At 34.1% G+C, this 5909-nt stretch overlaps 2 pseudogenes across 1 annotated transcript in view; both read left to right on the top strand.

Annotated features, from left to right (window-relative positions):
• The window catches only part of LOC107003541, a 9857-nt pseudogene extending 5430 nt beyond the window's left edge, over positions 1-4427 (top strand). The window contains exon 3 of the transcript XR_001454682.2: positions 4013-4427. The product of XR_001454682.2 is annotated as a putative late blight resistance protein homolog R1B-16 (transcript). The remainder of the gene's footprint in view (positions 1-4012) is intronic.
• LOC107003654 overlaps positions 1-5909 on the top strand; it is a 12685-nt pseudogene that overhangs the window by 2603 nt on the left and 4173 nt on the right.

Below are 5909 nucleotides of genomic sequence, written 5' to 3'. Positions count from 1 at the left end.
CCACCTGTGCCTGCACCTAAAAGTAGATGTTTGTATGGAATTAGTACACACTTGTACTAAGTATGGGTATATGCAAGCACACACCAGGGACATGCACGAGAAAGAATAGCTCTTTCCTAACAACATGATTTTTGGAAGTCAAGTCAGTGGACTTGCCAAATTGAGATTGGGAAAATTATGCCATGAGAGTGACATGCATCATTATCATTATCGTACTACACACAACACATAACATCTTCATATAGCACATAACATATAACACATAGTTTCTTTCATATTATTCATTCAGATACCATGAGACCTTGTTACCATGGAATTGACCTTAAGACTTCACAAAATGAGGAACGTATGGGACCTCAACTAGGGAGCCTTCTTTAACAAACACAGAGTCTGCTTCATTCATTCATACGTACCTCTTTTCAGTTCATTCATAGGCCAGTGTGAACACCAGCTATACCTAGGATGTAGTTTAAGACTTTCATCGGGTTTGCTGTGCAATGATCAGGAATAACCTAATGTCATTACCTGAATCTAGCTCACCTCTGGATTATCCTATCCTAACACCTTCGGTATCATTCATTTCTTTATATGATTCAATTTGAGGCTGGCCTCATTCATTCATTGGGAACTTTAACTTTAACCGACATAGATCATGTGAGCATCATGAAATCCAGTGTCTCCCCCACACCGAAAAGAGGTGGAATCACCGGCCAAAGCGATTCAATAACATGCTAGCATATATGGGAATTTAACCCCGCCAGATCCCTATAGTGGAAATATAGGTTCAAAGACTAGGAGATGTATGGAGACCCATACCCGGCAAGCCGGACAGTCTCATCTCATGAGAGTTACGTGAACCTCCGCCCTTCCCGAAAGAAGGCATTACCGCTCATAGCTATCCTATTGGTGCTCGATATAAAGTTCCATTACATTCAACTCATACATCATGGAAGTTGGCTTCTAGTATGAGGACATCATAGCTCAATAGATGATTTCTCATCTCATCATTAGTATTAAGTGTTTTAAACTCAATATTTTCATTAGAGTGTTCATAGGGACTGGTCTTTTCATTATCTTACACTCTCCTTGGTGAGTAAGTATTGTTAACATTTACTTAGGCTCGTTTGAGATTGCTCTCATCATACACATTAGCCTCACATCATGATTGTCACCACATTCTTCATTATTAGCACCTTTTATTTTCCTAGTTACTCATCTCTTATTACGTGAATTTTCATTTCTTCATTTCATTACGTATATCTTAGGTTCACTTATTTTTGAACGTATGTTAAACTCATGTGTCTATACATACAAACCATGGGGCTTCATTTATAGCTCGTTAAGTGATTCTTACCTTCCTAAAATTATACATTACACGACTTATGTATCTTGTATATATGCCAAGACCTTGATTTTTTATCTAAGTAGATGACATTATTCTTGAATATTTTACTCACGTATGACTTATATATCATTACGGAGGTTTGGGTACGGGAACCCGACTCTTATATCACTTGGATATCATTTATATTTTTCATTGATTTTATTTCTAATATTCATAACATTAGAACTCTAAATTAAATCTCAACATCTTCATGAAATAATTTATTTTCTATTTTAATTAAAACTCTAACTTAAATCTCAACATCTTCATGAAATAATGAATTTTCTATTTTAATTAGAATTCTAACTTAAATCTCAACATTTACATGAAAAAAATAAATTTTCTATTTTAAATAGAATTCTAAATTAAATTCCAACATTTACATGAAAGAATTAATATTCTATTTTATTTAGAATTCTAATTTAAATCACAATATTCACATGAAGGGATAAATTTTCTATTTTAATTTTTACTATTAATTAACCGAAAGGTTGGGGGTTCGAGCCCCAACAACCCCTTTGATTTTTAGAATTAAGTTTGCTACAATAGGGAGGTTGTGGGTTCGAACCCCCACAGCCCCCTTATTTTCTTTTAATTTTCGCTGAAGAGAGGAGGCTGTGAGGTGGTGGGTTCGAACCCCCACAGCCTCACCTTTAGATCCTTAATATTCCCCCCCCCCTTCAGCGCTGAGGTCGTGGGTTCGATCCCCACGCCTCGCATCTTCTTTTTTTTTTTAAATTTTGCGAACTGGGGGTCATGGGTTCGATTCTCGCCCCCAACCCCCCTTTTTCTTCCCTTTTTCGCGAACTGGGGGTCATGGGTTCGATTCCCGCCCCCAGCACCTCTTATTTTTTTCTTCCTCTTCCAGCACCCGATTTCGAATCCCCCAAGCCTTTAATTTTTTTTGCGTGTGGTGTCTCGCGACAGCAGCTAAGGGGTTCGATTCCCCTTAGCCTCTTACGTTTTTTTTTAAAAAATTTTTCCAGTTTCTTTCACAAGTGAGGTCTTGGGTTCGATTCCCATTGACCTCACTTAATTTATTTTATTTTAAAAACTCAGAATTTGACACTTTTGAAGGGTACAAAAATCTGGAAATTTTTGTCCTTCTCCAACCATTTTTAGGTGCATTTTTTTCATAAGTTTAAATAGCTATAAGATGGTTATTCAATTCACAATACTTCATCATAATGAACATCACATTGTACACCCATTATACACATAAAATACACAATGAATACACAACTTATACACCCCAAAACAGTGACTAAAACACTGCCCTATACACACCTATACATCAATTTTTCCGGTCATATTTTGATGATCATTATCGTGATTTCCCGCACATAAACACATTTGTATTTAATTTAAACACATCATTCATGCAAAAATCTAGCAGCACAACATACCCATCCTACAAATTCATTAGGGAGCTAAGGACAAGGACATACGAAGGGGAACAACCTTAGTTTCAAGAGTTTAAGAAACGTTCGAAAGAAGTACTCTTGGAGGAAGAATTCCATGAGAGAAACCCATACCTTTATTGATGTTCAAACGAAGAATTCGCTACCCAAAACTCTCCAAAAATCAGTCCAAGTTACCTCAACGTCCACACAACTCAACGAATAACTTCTCTTCGCCTTAATGTTTTTGGTTGCTTTGTTTTTCTTAAAATTTCATGTGAGTTCTTCAAGCGTGAAGAACTGTTGATATTTGGCAGAATAACGTGAGAAAGATGGAGAACGTGAGAGAGAGAGTTAAGGAGTGTGAGAGAGAGAGAGAGAACTATTAGGATTAGGAGACTAAATTCAATACTTAGTCAAATAGAATTTAAATTAAATTAATACAAATCTTGTTTATTTTAATTAATACGCGAAAGGACCATTATGCCCTTAAAATTTCAGATTTTAAATTAATAATTAAATCACCTTAAGTACCTATTATTTAATTAATTAATTTATTTATTTTCGGGTCGTTACATGGAAAGAAGAGCTTATGCATATTGAAGAAAATGTATATCGTCTCCTCTTTATCTAGAGTCTAAACTTCTCATCTCATTCTTATTTTTATCTTCAGTTACTTGTCATTTCAATATTTTCATTGAATATCCATAGTTTGAGTATTTCAATCGTGAGCCTAACGCTTTGAGATTTATGCTCCAAATGCAACATTTGAAGATCCCATTATGCTTAACTTATCTATCTTATAATAGTAGCCTTGTTTAGTTCTCAAAACATTCTTGTTATATTAGTAATGAGGAGCAAAAAACAAATCAATTTCAGTCGTAAACGACTTTGTCATGCTTTCTTTATTTATCTAGGTTTTTTCACTCCCGTTGTTTTATTTTTCCCAAACTGCTTTATAAAGGTTACTTGAGCCGATGGTTTATCAGAAACAACATTTTTACCTCACAAGGTTGGTGTAAAGGTCGACGTACACACTACTCTCCCGAGACCCCAGTTGTGTGTTGTTGGTTGATTGAATTGAGAGGGTCAAATTCAGAGTAGTGCTTGTTTTCTGTTTTCTGCCTTAAACGCGTCTAGTACTTAGCCTGTTCCTTTCAATTCTACTTCGATTCATAACTTCCTTTGTATTAGTAAGGCTGATTATGAATTTTACTGTTGATTGCAGGGTAAAGCAGATAAAATCGTCATTTTATATTCGCCGGGAAGATCTAGGGCTCTACATATAGAGGGTTGGTTAATGCCACTTTTAGCTATCTCTGTGTTCTTGCTTACAACATGACACCAATATAATTAGTTAGAGGTGGAGCTGTTTCACCAACTGAGCAAGCCTCACTCGTCTTGTCAAATATATTCATATTTTGTTATTTAATCAATTCCTGTTTTTTTTTTAATGTTTTGCGAACAATTTTTCCAGCTGGGATAAGAAATTTTTACGTAATAGGGAGATAGTGAAGGTACCATTTGTTGGACGTATGATTGAGGTATCTTGTAGAGCTTTGATGCTCTTAACGCATGTTTTAATGAGGTTTGGAAAATATCCCTCCATGTAAATGGCAGTGATTTGTTTTTAAGTGTTTCAATTAGTTGTTACCATATTGTAACAAATATATATATATTTGCTTGAAAATATGTAAAGTCACTTATTTGATCCTTCATTATAGAGTGATAGAGTAATCTCTGTCACATGTCAAGAATTGAATGGCAAGGCACAATTCTTAAGAGTTCTTCTAACGATTTTTGTGCAGTTAGCATTCAGACAGCAAATAAAAGATCCCAAACTCATACTACAACTCGTTTGAACAAATTAAACACACTTCACGCTATCTTTTTAATGGTATCTATAAATATGACGAAAATAATATAAAGAAGGGCATGTATACTAATTAACTATTTGGGGTTATGAAAATGAAGAGTCGCACTCGTTTGGCAAGGTACGGTATAAAAATGGCACAATACATAAATATAATGTTTAACTTTACCTCATTTTATATTTATGTCGTTCAACTTTGAGGATACACAAATAGACACACTCAAAATTGTATAAAATTGAATAAAAAGACATACGCGTTTTACGTGACATCCTATATGACAATTTGTATCATACGTGGTGTTTTGTGTATTATGTCACATAGGATTCATGTGTCTACTTATTCAACTTTATAGAAGTTTAAGTGTCTATTTGTACACACTCAAAGTTGAAGGGTATAAATGTAAAATAATACCAAATTAAAAGACATATTTATGTATTATGCCAATAAAAATTTAGTGAATAAGGTTGGTTATGCTTTTATTATTGCTCATTCGTTTTTTAGATTAATATATTCGAGGCAATAGCTTATACATGTATTAATAACTTTGATACTACTAATACTATGTCTCTGTATTTGTTATATACTCGATAATACTGAATAAAAATTTTTAAAAATTGAAAATAAAATAAAAAGAGCCTTTATTTTTTGGAGAAAGGCAGTCCCTGCTTTTTCTTGAAGATGAAAGGTCAGGACCATTCTAAAGCACACATTTCTTCTCCTATTCACTTCAGTGGGCAAAAGGTTATAAGAAAAAAGTTAATCATTTGCACAAAGCAAAGTTACTGAAATGGATGGCTTATGCTGCTCTCTCTTCACTACTACCGGAGAGGCGAACCAGGATTTGAAGGTTTTGGAGTCACAAGCTAAATTTAAAATAAAAATAGGCTTAAGTGGTATTTGAATCCTGGTCTAGAGGATGGTATTTTTATCTTTTATTAATTGCTCAAGAGTACTTTTATGTTTTTTATGGGTGCACTATTTACTATATCTTAATTTTTGCTAGTTTTTCAAAATAGATAAATATATATACATATGATTTTTTTGAAAATTACCGGATGCACGTGCAACTCCACAGTATAATGTTGGTCCGCCCCTGACTACTATCGTTATCTAAATCATACTGATCTTATATATTCTTTTAATATTAATTAATTTATAGAGTTTCAATTTCAAAGATTATAGAAAAGAAGATTAGAAATGTAGTATACAAAGCAGAAGATAGAGTTGATTCCAGCAGAAGCGAAGCCATTT

The sequence above is a fragment of the Solanum pennellii genome, chromosome 11, assembly GCF_001406875.1.
Source record: "Solanum pennellii chromosome 11, SPENNV200".
In the NCBI taxonomy this organism is placed as follows: domain Eukaryota; kingdom Viridiplantae; phylum Streptophyta; class Magnoliopsida; order Solanales; family Solanaceae; genus Solanum; species Solanum pennellii.
This window is presented reverse-complemented; position numbering and strand designations above follow the sequence as displayed.